The sequence below is a fragment of the Lissotriton vulgaris genome, chromosome 3_1 (genome assembly GCF_964263255.1).
Source record: "Lissotriton vulgaris chromosome 3_1, aLisVul1.2, whole genome shotgun sequence".
Classification (NCBI taxonomy): domain Eukaryota; kingdom Metazoa; phylum Chordata; class Amphibia; order Caudata; family Salamandridae; genus Lissotriton; species Lissotriton vulgaris.
In genome coordinates, this window is record NC_141689.1 from 1173835413 (window position 1) to 1173850740 (window position 15328).

The window sequence follows — 15328 nt, forward strand, 5'->3', positions numbered from 1 at the left end:
AAAAAAATAATGTAAAGTAAATAAAACATTTAATTAAAATAAAGATAGTTAAAAATGTTTTAAAATGTTTAAAATTTATAAATAATATATATATTATTTAAAAATACATTAAACCTATACACATAATAATATAGTTATTATTATGTTTCAATATTTACTTTAATAACTTATCAATTGTTTAAATACATCTTATCAATTATAAGTACATCTATATACATAAAACAATAATATAAATAAAAATAAAATAAATATATGTAACACATTTTAAAAAATCACAATATTTTTAATCTTTTTAAATGTAATTATATACTACATTAGCTAATATAATACAAAAAATATTAGATAGCGGAGGGAATAAAAATACTATTTCAACTCCAACAGTGCAACAGTAGTGAACATGTTGGATACTGTGGGGGTTAACATTTCTATTCTCACTCCAGGGAGTGCAACAGTAGGGAATGTGTTGGATAGCGTAGGGGTAAAAATTACTATTCCCACTCAAATGATTGAAAGGGTAGGGAAAGTGTTGGATAGCGTGGGGGTTAAAATTACTATTACCACTCCAGGGAGTGCAACAGTAGGGAAAGTGTTGGATAGCGTAGGGGTAAAAATTATTGTACCAACTCCAGTGAGTGCAACAGTAGGGAAAGTGTTGGATAGCGTAGGGGTTTAAATTACTATTCCCACTCCAGTGACTGTAATGGTAGGGAAAGTGTTAGATAGCGTAGGGGTAAAAATTACTATTTATTTTTGCGATTTGTAGAGCGCACAAATACCCTTGGGTGTCTCGGTGCTGCGGACTATGTAAATGACCAGGTCGGGAGCAGGTAATTAATGGTTGAAAAAGCCAGGTACTTATTGGTTAAAAAGCCAGGTCTTTACTAGTTTCCTGAAGGAGAATAGCGTAGAGCAGGTTTTAATGTGAGGGGGAAGGGTGTTCCATAGCTTGACAGGGACAACAGTACATTTTCTATCACCCCAAGAAACTTTTTTTGTTCTAGGGACCTTCAGGAGATTGTCCTTTGCTGATCGCAAGGGTCTGTTGGGCTTGTAAACACACAGAGCCTTCTTTAAGAACTCAGGCCCAGTGTTGTGGATGGCTTTGAAAGCGATGCAGAGTGCTTTGAATTTAATTTGGCTTCTTATCTGTAGCCAGTGGAGTTGTCGGACTGTTTTTGAAATTGGTTGATATTTAGGGGTGTTTGTTAACATTCTAGCAGCCGAATTCAGCACCATCTGTAGTTTATTTATAACCTTCTTCTCAGCATTGAGGAGGAGGCCGTTACAATAATCAATTTTTGACATTACTAGGGTGCTAATAAGGGATTTTTTGGTACTGGGTGGAACAAATGGTAGGAGTTTTTTGATCATCTTAAGGGTGTAAAAAGATGATCTTGCAAGGGATAGCGAAATGATTTTACAAGGGATAGCGAAAACCTGGGCCCAGTTAACAAAATGGATCAAGATTGGGTACTTTGGGAGTAGGACTCCCCTATGGATTCTTCCGGAGGGTCCCACGTGGCTGGGAGATAGTTTAGCTGTCCCGTTAAAGCAAGCTGGGTTGGAAGTGTGGGGTGACCTGTTTATGGATGGTGATTTGCTTCCTTGGGAATGTTTGAGAAATAAAATCGGTCCGAACTTCTCAGGGTTCAAATATATGCAAATTGCCAGTTGGGCACAGGCTTATATCTCTCGGCCCACACGGGAGAGTAAATTTCCTCTAGGTGGGTATAGTTACCTGGTATCACTGTTGGTTGATAAACCTCCTGACAAGAAGGAAATTTCAACATGGTACAATTTGATTTTGGAAGAAACAGATGGGGAATTTCAGCTACCAGATGAACTGTGGGGGCCACTCTTTAGTGGATGCAACGTGCAAGATCTCTGGATCTCTTCATGTAAACTACTATGGCACGTTGTTAAACCTGCATGGCTAGGGAGAAACCATCTCTTTACGATACATAAAGCCTAATATTCACCTCTCAGACGCACGAAATTCAATCAGGGGAACTCAGTAGCTTGTCCAAAGTGTGGCCTGTTTTTTGTTTTGTTTTTTGTTTTTGTTTTTTGAATGCCCTTGCTTTCTTACATTTTAGGACCCTATATGTAAGTCTCTTTCATCATCTTTGAGGTGTCAAGTAATTATCGACCTCCCTCTTGTGATCTTTGAAATTCTTGATGGGGTTCAGAGTCCGGCCAAGAGCGTAGTGTTTTACTCCAAGTTACTTGCCAGAAGGCAGATTTGTAAAAAATGGAAAGACTCTTTACCTCCCACTATTAGTGACTGGAAGATGTCAATATTGCAGGTCTCCAGGCTAGACTTGGCAAGGTCCGGAAATCCGAACAAAAGAGCATTTTGGTATCTAATAAACTGGGCTCATTGAACCGACCCGTCGTTTTTTTTTTTATGTTTTCCCTGGTCCAATGATTATGCTATTATGGTACAAACCTTGGGAAGTGCTGTTGCCCGGTTATCAGTCTGGACTTTATTGGCTATAATCTTCACCTGGTTGATTTATTATCTTTTAGGGTTCCTGGCGGTGTCATTGTAGAATGCGTTAATGTTGTGGGATGGTGGAAGCTCGAGGCATTATATCCCTGCCAGTTTTTTTTAAACTGAGACAACACACATCAGTTATATACTTTCGCATTCGCCAGAAACCTAGGTGGCAAATGAGAACCCCCCAAAAAAAGTGTAAAAAGATGAGGAGACAACTGCATTAGCATGAAATGAAAAGGACAGCTTGTCGTCGAACATGACACCTATATTTCTGACTTTCGAGACGGGGCGGTGAAGGACCTAAATTGGCTAGCCACCAGAAGGGAGACCTTGCAGGAGAAAGATTACCAAAAATCACTACCTCCATTTTGTCGGAGTTCAACTTTAAGCAGTTGTTGGCCATCCGGGTACTAAGGGCCAATATCCAAATCTGGTTGCAATTGCTCCTCCGTCGTTATGAATTGCAAGCACTAGTTGTGTGTCCTCCGCGTAGTATGTAACACCCATCCTATGGGTTTTTATGTCCCTGGCCAATTACAACATGTAGATATTAAATAAGGTCGGACTAAGAGATGATCCTTATGGCTCACCACAAGGGAGGGCAAATGGGGAAGTCTTAAAGTCGTCAAGGCGGCTAGAGAGAAAAGACGCAAGTAGATCTTTAGTCTTATGCTTGATGCCAATAGTTGAGACACGGTCGATCAGTGTAGCATGGTCGACCGTGTCGAAGGCTGCTGAGAGGTCTAGCAAAACCAGAACAGCAGCCCCACCCTGGTCTAGTACTATCCTGATTTCGTTTGAAGCTTTAATGAGGGCAGTTTCTGTACTATGGCCTTTTCTAAATCCGAATTGCGTATCGTCCAGTATGTTGTTATCCTCGATGTATTGGGCCAGGTGTGAGTTCATTAATTTCTCAAAGATTTTTGTTGGAAATGGAGGCTTGCGATGGGTCGGTAGTTTTTTGTGTCTGCTGGATCAAGGTTCTGTTTCTTCAGAAATTGCTTAATGATAGCCTTTTTCCAAATGGGAGGATAAATGCTAGTTTGAAACATGGCTTTACAGATATCTGTTAGATTGGGAGCTATAATGCCTGGAATCAACTTTAGGACTGAAGAGGGGCAGGAGTCAGTGGAGGAACCTTCTTCATTGCCCGGGGCAGTCGTCAGAGGGTCGGCAATAGGTTGTGCAGCAAATTTGTCATATATATTGCAGACCTTCTCTTGGAAGAAACTGGTCAGTGCATACAGAAATCTTGGGTGGGCGCTATTATGGAATTTGTCATCGACCCTGCTAGTTTTGTGACTACCTGAAATAGCTGTTTGGTGGAATCTTGGTCAGATTCTATCTGATTTAGGTAGTATTTGCTTTTCTCCAAGATAATAAGCTGTTTGTACTTAGATAAAGCTTCCTTATAGATGTTTTTTTCAGTGGTGTTGTAATCTCTACGCCAGTGTCTTTCAAGGTTCCTGCATCGTTGCTTTTCAAGTCTGAGTGACTCGGAGAACCATGGGGCAGAGGGAGCAACTCCATTTTTAGAGGCATTTTTAAATGGTACTAGAATATTGAAGGAGTTGTGAAGCCAATCGGAGTAGTTAGATGACGCAAGTTCAGGGTCTAATGTGGATGCATAGTTAGTGGATGTCAGGTGTATTTTAAGGAGATGCTGGTCAATGCTACTCCAGGCTTTAAACTGTGAGGGTGGGGTTGAACTAATGTGCATAGGGTTGGGTTTGTTTGACTGAATATCAAACAGGGCGGACCCATGGTCAGTCTATTTAGGGGCAAGGTGTTCTTAAAACAGATTTGTTTATTGCTGGTGAAGAGCCCATCCAGCATGTGACCAGCTGAGTGTGTGGGGCTGGTCACCAACTGGAGAAGATCGACAGCCTCTAGGTCAGCTATGAGGGATGAGGTGTCATTGTCATCGAGGTTCTCCAGATGAAAATTAAAATCCCCCAGTATGGTGAAGTCAGCTTCTGCTGCTAATGGTTCTAATAGGCTACCTAAGGTAGTGAGAAATTCCGCTCTAGAGCCAGGTGGATGATATAGGAAGATGCCTTTGAAGGTTTGTGAATCACTGAGTGATATTCAGAAAGTTACCGCTTCACAGACCAGAGAGTGCAACAGTAGGGAAAGTGTTGAATAGCTTAGGGGGTAAAAATTACTATTCCCACTCCAGTGAGTGCCACAGTAGGGAAAGTGTTGGATAGCTTAGGGTTAAAAATTATTATTCCCACTCCAGTGAGTGCAACAGTAGGGAAAGTTGTCGATAGCGTAAGGGTAAAAATTACTATTCCCACTCCAGTGAGTGCAACAGTAAGGAAACTGTTGGATAGCGTAGGGGTATAAATTACTATTGCAATTCCAGTGAGTGTAAATGTGTGGAAAACATAGGATAGCATAGTGGTTAAATTAACATACTTATCAATTAAATTATTGTTGTATAATAAATAACAAATTAATAATTAATTAACTTGTTTTATTAATAAATACCACTAAAATGTAATTAATATTTACTTAAATAACATTAAATTACTTCCCATGCTATTCCCCCATTACCACACAACACGCTACACATAAAAAGGCACAACTAATTTAATTATACAATAACCAATTATCAAAAAATAATTACCAATTAATAATTCATTAACAATACATTAATAATCAATATCGATAATTAAAAACATATTAATTAATTAATTTAGGTAATTTCCACCCTATTCCCCTATAAACCCGCAGCCCACTACACCCAAAAAATCACATCATTAATTTAATTATCAATTATAATAAATTAAAATGAATTACCAATTAATAATTAATTAACAATACATTAACAAAAACAATAAATAAAAATTAATAATAAATAATTCTAATTGATATATTGATACATTAACTAATTATTACAAATTAATTGTCAATTAATAATTACATATTTAGCAATAAATTAATAATCAATAACAAAAATAAATAAAAACATATTCATTAATTAATTATAAATTATTTACTTCCCACCCTATTCCCCTATAACCCACAACCCGCTCTGATACTAAAAAGTAAAATTTACTTAAAAGATATTACTAGTTTCCAAACATTTAATACATATATTTAAAAATTATGAAAATATTTAGACAATGTTCCCTGCTGTATTTTCCCCCAGTGATAGTAATAAATGAGTAGGGGTCATACACCCCCTGGCCGTATTTATTATAACAAAAACATCACATATAAAAAACATTTTGATTTGGAGACATTCTTAAAATGTTTGGTAGTGTAATTTCGTGGTCCACAAACTTTGAACATTGCCCAGAACCTGAGGAAACCGGAAAAGGCATCAAGAAGAATCTCAAAATTTCCGGTCATATAAAATTCATCAGTATTAAGAGGGCTCTTACCATCACACAGAGCACCACTCGTGACTGCTGCGGGCACCAATGCACCTTGCTGCGATCACAGATAAGAAATCATGAGAAAAAAGTTCTATAAAGAAGATGGTCCAAGCTATTCAAGAGGGGTTTAAGAAAATGGAATCCGAGCTATGGGGAAACAGGACTGCAGTAATCTACTCCAAAGCGTCTAGAATCCAAACTGTTTGCTTACAGAAATGATATATCTGACAAAGTTAATCTCTACTTATTCCCTGGTGAGACTGAAATCCTCAAGGTGTAAATTATAAGTGTGAACTGCCAATATTCTAGTTTTACAAATGACAGACAAAAAAAATCATGGTGTTTTGTCTGTTTTATGGAGGTAGCATTCTAAAGATCAGTGGGGCGTATCTCCTGTGTGTTTCATTTTAACTGTAAAATCGTATTGGTTTCTTCCAGTGATCGACAATCATTTTGTATGCTGATTTCAGGTGATGGAGAAAATGTCACAGGAAGCAAAACTGCACACTGGAGCACCTTTTTTTATTTGAGGATGTAGTTTCATGAAACAAATGACTTGAAAACTAATTCCATACTGTTGTAGATAATAAAGGAATGTGTATGGGAGCTAATTGAAAAGGGCAGGACATTAAATCGGAGCCATTATGTTTAAGAAAAATAAAAACCTGTCAAAATAAAAAAATAAAAAAAATTATGAAAATATAATAAAAGAAAATATTAAACATACATATAAAATACATAATAAAACACATAACACAAAAAAATCGATATTATTGACAACAATATTTTTGCTAAAGATATTACTTACTTCGATATTAAAAAAAGTGATATTACTTTCCTTAAGGTCGATATTCTGGTCGATATTCTTGACTTCGATATTTTGTCCCTACAATATTAAAAACTCAATATTAAGGTAGGTCGATATTTAAAAATCGATATTTTGACTGTGCACCTTCCTGAAGATGTCATAAACCCCCTTTGTGACTATAGCTGTCCATAATCAGAAACAGTACCTACTGGATTTCTGTGTAAATTATCACATTCACATTCTCTGATAGGAAGCAGGCTGTGGTCAAGGCAATCAATTCTGCTGCCTCTGCTGAAGTTATATTGGGAAGCACAGAACCCACCAACCATTGCTGCTTGTCTTCTCCTTAATGCATAGATGTTTAAGGTATATAGAGGTAGAAACACATGCATTACATGTTAGCGTTATGCCTTTTACCACTGTATATGTAACTTTCTTTCATTATGTATAAAATCCCTGAAGGCAGCGGTAATATACATATGTAAAAACAATGCACGTAATGGCAAGATATTTTGGGCACATGTTGAGAACTTCTTCACTGTTTTTTAATACAGTGCACTTGTACTTGTAAACTGACTGCAAACACTAAGTCTCTTTGGAGCAGATGTGCAGTCACAAGCACATTCCTGCACGCGAACGACTACCCTCCAGATACTAACGTCCATCAGCCTCTCAAGGGGGGCACCCAAGGAGAGCCGTGCGTGACCGGTCTCTCCCTGGGTAGGTTTGCGAGAGGGCTGGCCATGAGAGGCAGGTGGTTAGCAGATTAATAAGCAGGAGGGAGGCTATAAATAGGGGGTTGAAAAGGTGGGAAGGTAACTGTGCCGGCGGGAGGTGGGTAGAGGAGTTTTGTTTTGCCATGGAGGCGTCGTCGGAGGTACTGCAGGCCCTCCGGGTCTTACGGGCTGCGGGCAGGGAAGGCTTTCTGCTGCCGGGTGTTACTGGTGAGGTGTGGGAGGGGCTGGAGCGCCCCACCAGGAGGGTGGCCGGAGGCGTAGCGAAGGCGGTGTCTGCCTGATGCTGCCATGGCGGTGGAGAACGTGTCCAGTGCCGTGGCGTCATTTACCCCCCCGCGTTTCCAGGCGGCCCGGCGAAGTCACATAAGTCCCCTTTTGGGAATCGATTGTGTGGATGGGACGGCCGGTGGAAGGCGGGGGAGGGTTTGGGGGTGTGCCGTGAGGTCCAGGGGCGGGGCCCTGGGCAGTTCTTTGCTCGGTGCTGTTTCTGGTGGGAGGGGGTTGAGGGATCTCAGTGCCGGAGTGCTGGGTGGGTCTGTTCATTTATTTAGTTATTTCTGCATTTTATATAGCACAGATTTTGCCCGAAGGTGTCAGAGCGCTTCACGATAGGAACAGGATATATACATGAGGAGACCATTACAAGTGAACAAGGTACAACAGCAAACCTTCAGTTACATGAGGCAAATGTGACAAATGTGAGCGATAAACTACAAGAGGTAGCAAACGATACAATTATAGGAGGAAAAGGGTGACATCTGTGCAGGTTGCAAGGGTATATGGAGTGCAGGGGGAGGTATAGTGCTGCAATGAATGGTAGACGCTCAAACACAAGAACAAAGGGTATAGTGCTGCAATAAATGGTAGACACATACACAAGAATGATCGTTACATAGGTCACTTGAGCAGGTATCTAAAGCAAACACAATGTAGGAGGTAGCAAGCAGTGTGTTGCAAGAGAGAAGTGACGTGTGCATGTTACATAAGAGTACCAAAAACAGGTAGAAGGTATGTCTGTTGCTTCACAGAGGGGGATTATGCAAGCCTCTGTGGCCCTGTAGGATGTTGCGTAGGTCCTGGACCAGGCCCAATTTATTCAGATTGCAGGGAGGCTTTATATGGTGAGTCCTGCCCCTGTGGCTCACAGTAGGTAGCCTCTGATGTGCCCAGGGTGGCTGCGGTGGCTGGGGGTCTGGTGCAACCCCCTTTCTGGTGGATGTGGGGTGTATGTTGGTGAGGCCGTGTCATTAGGTCCAGCCTGTGGTGGCGCACCGATTTTGGAAAAAGGGACAATGGCTCCTGGGGATGATTTACAGCTACCCCTTCGCAGCAAGACGTTACAGGCTACTGGCCCCCCGGGCATGGTTGTGGGTGTGGGTAACCGAGGACCTCAGCTGACATCGCGACGGGTAATGGTGCCGGGCCGCCAGGGGAGGGGTGGTGGGGCGGTGGCTCAGCATATGGTCCCGGCTTCTCAGGGTGGTCATGGGGTGTGGGTGGGCGCCAGGTTCTGATTCTGGGTCAGTTTTGGATGACACGGTGGGGATGTGTTTTTTTTTGGGGTCCAGTGCAGTCTGGCTTGAGCGGCCGCACGGGCGGGATTACACTTACAGGGAGCAAGTCATCGGATGGCAAGGGGACTTTGCGTGTTGAACACGCTGCGGTTCAGTCTGGGGGGGGGGGGTGCACAGGAAAGGGATCTGGAGCGGATTTGTTTTCTGCAAAGTTCACCGAAGTGGTCAATAATGATATTCAATGGCAATTTTATGAAGGAGGAGTTGGTGATGGGGAGATGCCAAGTGGCGGTGGGGATTATTTGAACTTGGTGATGGCATAACATTGGATATTGATGATGATGACCTGGAGGAGGGTCAATTATGTGATGGGGATTTTGGAAAAGTTGCAGTAGAAGGCCAGAGGGGTGTTTTGGGGCAATCCGGTGTGTTTAGTGTTTTGCAGGAGTCAAGTGCGGACCCAGCAAAAGGGCGAGTCGCTTCGGCTATCAATTCCCGGCAGGAGGACCCTGCTGTGTTTTAACAAGGAGCGTCACAGTTTCCAAATGAGAAGACTGGATGGTGGTCTGTTTGGCAACAGGCGGAGGGTGTTCCTTCTCAGCGTACCAGGTCTGTTGGAGTTGGAGATGAGTTGATTGTGGAGCAAGTTGCTGCAAGAACGCTGCCGGTGCAGCATGCTCATGAGAAGAAACATTGTTGAGGAAGTACCTACAGGTGAGGTTTCTACATCAAAGGAGCATGTGGTTGAGGATACGAACATACAAAAAAAACAATTGCCTTTAGTGGGAATCGTCATGCCTTTGGGTTCACATTTGGCGGAAAAGACTAAGTCCAGACTTTGGCATCATAAGTTTGTTGATGTTTTTAAAATTACTTCATCGGGATATCCAGGCCAAGGAGGGGTCTAAAGAGGAGGAGTGGGATTTAGCTCGGCGTCCTAAGGTCCTGAAGTCGATTGAGACTTGGACCACTGCCTTCTTTACATACGCCAGTGTTTATTGCGCGCAACATCAGGATAAGGCAGTAGCGATGTTCAAATACATGTACATTATTAGAAAGGTGCACAGTTATTTTGGGGGCTATGCCTGGCTCTCTCTTATGATGAGGAATTTCGGGCTAGGATGAGTCTGTTTCCTGAGCGTTCTTGGGGTGATGTGGATTTAGAGCTATGGTTGCAATGGATGACTTTGGCCCAGCCGACAGTTACTACACACACTGCAAGTGGGTTACCTGTGACATATCAGCCCTTTCAATTTCATCCCACCCAGTTTGGGGTGGGGGTCATGGGTAGGGGGCAGGCAGCAGCATCTGGGACCTATTGGCATTATAACAAAGGATTTTGCACCCAACAGTATTGTAAATATAAACACGAGTGTTCGCAATGTGGGGGTAGGCACCCTTTCATTCACTGTTTCCCTGGACAGTGTTTTGGAGATCAAGGGAGGGGTCAAGGGAGAAGAGGCTGGTCTTCTCAGTTTGTCTCAAAAGGCTCCTACGCCTGTTAAAGTGGAGGTTTTGGAACATTGGGTGGAGGACTATCCAGACACTGATGCAGCAAAACGTTTGCTTTGGGGTTTTCAGGTGGGTTTCAAGATTGGGTATCGGGGCCCCCGCCAAGGAAGGTGGTCGGACAACTTGAAGTCTGCCAAAGAATGTCCCCAGGTGGTGCAGTAGAAGTTAAGGGCTGAGGTTGCGGCAGGCAGGATTGCTGGTCCTTTTGTGCACTGTCTGCTGCCTGATTTGATTGTTTCTCCCCTGGGTGTGGTGCCCAAAAAAGAAAGCTGGTGAGTTCCATTTGTTACAACACTTGTCCTGGTCTGGGGGATCTTCAATCAATGATTTTATTGTGCAGGAAGATTCTGGTGTGTCTTACGCTTAGGTGGATGATGCCTTACTTTTGGTCAGATCTGTGGGGCGGGGGCACAGTTGGCAAAGAGAGACATCTAGTCTGCATTCCGTGTTTTGCCAATTCATCCTTCAGATTTTGGTCTACTGGGGATGCACTTTCAAGGGGATTTCTATGTAGACAAGGTTTTGCCCATGGAGTGCACAGTATCATGTGCTTTATTCGAAACTTTTAGCACCTTTTTACAGTGGTGTTTCACTTTCATCAGTGGGCATGAGTTGGTTTGTCATTATTGGCATTCCGCAGACTGGCTCCTGGGGCAGATCTCTGCCTTTTTTTGAGGACAGATCAGTTGGGAAGGGGCAAGTGGGTTTTTCTTGGGCAGGAGTAGTTCGGATTTCTCAAGCCCGGTTCGGGAATGGGAGGTTTTCTGGGTCTCTCCTTTTTAGGCACGGTTTTAATTCTGTCATGTTGATGGAAGTCAATTTCCATTACCCAGCTGTTGGCCGTTTTACTGGAGGAGTTGTTGACTTTGGGGGTAAATTCTTTGCTCTTTGGTACACATTCCTTCAGTATCGGGGTGGTGACTGAGGCTGCCAGGTTGGGGTGGGACTGGTCACACATACGCAGAATTGGGAGTTGAAGGTCTATATGCTGCGAAAACTATGTTAGGAAGTGGTTTCTTTTATTATTTTTGGTTGATAACTGTTTTTCTGCCTAGGTCCCTGGCTCAGGATGGTCAACGGTAAACAGATGACTTGGCCAACAGCATGTCCTCTCTTACATAGTCATGCAGCAGAGGCTTGATTTGAGGGACCTAACAGCAGAAGAGCGGACCCTGAGGCTTTGCTGGAATAGAAGCCAGCGTAAGGCAGGGGTGCCTCATCCATATGCGCCGGAGATTCGGCTAAGAATGCTGACTGCGCTTCCGCACCGAGGAGACTGGACTCCCCTAGCGGGTTGGGAACAATTAGGTGTCCAAATGGTAGGGGATTTACATATGAATGGGGAACTGATGCCTTTTCAGGCGCTACGTGACATGTATAGCCTTCCCGAGGGTGGCTTCCTGTTTCACGCAGCAATTACAGCGGGGATTTGTAGGCACTGGAGAGGTGGGCAAGCGTAGCCTGTGTCCACATTGGCCTGCCAATATGTCGTAATGGCCGCAGGGACCGTTAAAACAGTCACATGCCTCCAATATCGGATTCTGCATGAAGGCTTGTGACCATTTGCGGTCCTAAAAGCAAAATGGGAGGCGGGGATAGGCCGTTCGATCCCGGATACAACATGGGAACACATTCTTAAAAGGGCAGGGAAAGGGAGCAGGAATGCCCGGTTCCAACAGGTACAGTTTTTCATTTTACATCGAGCTTACCTGACCCCGGGTAGGATTAGGAAATACTTCCAGGTCCAAGATGCGGCATGCCCCAGATGTTTAGAGAAGGATGTAGAACTGGAACATATGCTGTGGCTTTGCCTGACTATTGGGTATTATTGGGCAGAAGTAGGGGACCTTTTGAATGCAATCACAGATAGACAACTAGACTTCGACATGGCTGCTTGCTTGCTGCGCTGGTTCCCGCATACAGCGAAAACTAAAAGAACCAGCAAATTCATTGATTTAGGTCTTTTGTTGGCAAAACGTGAAAATACCTGGCATTGGAAGTCAAGGGAGGAGCCATCGAGCAGGCACTGGCGCACGGAGTTCTGTAAGTGGGCAAATGTTGAGAGTGTTGTCAGGCTCAGACAAGCTAAACGTGTTGCCAATGATAAGGCCTTGGAGATGGCAAGAGCATGGGAGGCCCTGGTTCAGGCTTTGCTGGACTCTCAGCTGGAGGAGGGGGTTGAATGAGCGTTACTCGTGCATGTGATCATCAACAATGAACAATGATGTGCAAAGCTTTCTGTACAGCTGCTATTATGAAGGGTTATGAGATTCTGTATATGCCCACAGCACCGAGTATAAGGGGCGGAGGAATTTAAGGGGTTTGATAGGTGTTAACATGGGGACATATTTGACAGATATGTATGATGTGATAAATGTTTTATACTGTACGGTGGCCACAAAAATCCAATAAAATATGTTTTAAAAAAAACAACAACAAAAAAACAGACGACTTGGCTTGTGGGACACTCCTTCATTAAATGGGCCGCGGTTTATGCAGAGCAGCAGATTTTTGGGAGATCACTGGTTCTCCACAGTGCTTCACATGAGGTTCTGTGGCATTGTATAGGGGGAATGCGTGGGGGGGGGGGTTGTTTCCTTTGTTGGCTGCACTCTGCCTGGGAAGGGGGGGGCCTCTTGATCTGCTGGTAATCCACCTTGGTGAGAACGATCTGGTGCAGCGATCGGGCCTGACTTTGATAAAACGGATGAAATTGGATCTGGCAGCCATCAAGGACACCTGGGTGAGCACCATTGGTGATTTGGTCTGAATTTATACAGAGGCTGCACTGGATAGAAGCACGGAATCAAGCAGCCATGGACAGAACACAGAGAAAACTGTATAGAGCTATGAGTCTTTTTGTAATGGGATTGGTGTTCACATTTAGCTCATCCTAATTTACAGCTTACAGAACGGCACTTTTTCCGAGAGGTGGGGTCCACCTTTCTCAGATGGGGCAGTCTTTCTATCTATTGGAGTTGCGGGATTTTATCGCTATGATACTGGATGTTCAGCTGTGGTGCTCTAAGGAGCGGGTTTGATTCCTTTGGTGGGGCAGGAAAACTCTATTCGGTTTTCCTGGTTGGCGGTTTTTATGGGGGGTGGGCAGCCTGGAGCGGGTTGGTCCATCCTCAAAGGGCAGTTAAAGGAAAGGAGGGAGTATCAACAAGAGTCAGGTTGCTTCTGGGTTTTGTTTGGGTTAACTTGGTGGGGGGTTTCCTCTTTAGTAAGGATGATAAGATAAGCTGAAGGAATTTTTGGTTATTAAATAATTAATTGGAAAAATGTTTGATCAGATTTGTATTTGCACCTGTCTTAATAAAGTGGCCTTTCTTGCTAAACTAAGAAGTTGTGGACAGTGAGTTCTTGCGCGAAACGTGCACCAACTGCTGAATGGGTGCATGTGTAATCAACACATGCGGCAGCAGGTATTTAAACTACTGCAGTTTGACACTCGGGGCTTAGCCTTGTTTCATCGGAGTCGCACTTAACTGGCTCCAGTTCATTCAGCGCTCCCTTGGATGGCTCCTCATTTCCAGGATTCCTCTTCACAGCGACTTTACCATCTTCCTGGCACCTGTTCCTGAATGTTCCAGTTTGTTTTTATTCATCCAGACGAGGTAAGACACTACGGTACCTGTAATAAAAGCGCAGGAACTCAGCTCTTTGTTTTGCCACAACGTACAGCGCCCTGTGATTGTGCATAGACATAAGGTAAAAACAAACCTTTTACAAAACGGTCATACATATTTGTTCATGATTGCAGAATTTAATTGTGACAGCACAATTTATGGTGAAGAACGATGAGTTGTTTTAGGAAAGACATATTCCCGGTAAGGGAGGAGCACTGAAAAAAATGGGCAAAGAGAATTCATCAGTGCACTTTAAGCAAGACTCATATCTCGTTATAGAGTGACATTTCAGAGTGTTGCAGTGCGGTTTAAACCTTAAGAACTTATATATCTTGTCAGAGTGATAGTTTATGCTTGTAAGGTGATGTTTGCAATCCCAGGAACTATATTGAGTACAGAATCTTTAGACAACAGGGCTTCTAGAGTCTTGTTGGTATGTATGATAATGCACCTGCACATGGTTGAGAGTCCCTGGTGTATACAGTACTAACAAACCTTTTTTGTTACAGAGTACTGCATAGCTCATACACATTATATGATACAAGCAGTTATGTAATAAGTACTCAGCCTTGGTATGTGAGCTTTGGTACGTGATGTCTTCCATGCCTATGTTTATTCACACTTCTTGCTCACAAAATAGCTCCATGAATAATCAGTGTGCATTTACTTGCAGAAAAGCAAACTGAAGATTAAATTGCAAGCAGAAGACGATCCAGTATTTCCCTTTTGTCTCTCTTTTCCATTCCCCTTTCCCCTTGAGAGTTAATGGGGAAGAGCTGTGTAAATTCACTGCTGCGCCATTAAGTCTTTTTGGGATTGAGGAATTGTTGTCACCCCATGGGAACCACCTGGAGTTCATGTTAGTGGCTTATGACATCTAGTGGCTCGGAAATGGAACATACTGCATAGGCTACTCTTGAAATGCTCCATTTTAGACACTCAAATATGAACCATCAACAAACAATACCAGAATAGCCATTCCCAAAACTGTTTCTTTAATATTGTGTCTTGCTTTGTTTGTGCATAACTTGGTCAAGTCAGTTGAATTGTGATCTGGTTCATCATTTCATCATCATTCTTCCTGTATTCACAACCCTTGTCTGAAATAGGAAGCAGTTTTGTTGGGTTGAAGACATTGTATCCCTGAATGGAAATGTTCTCTGCTGCAAGTATGATCTGTTCATAGCTAGTAAGTCTACTGTTTGGTATTGCTAGATCTGTCAGTAGTAGGGTGGTCTT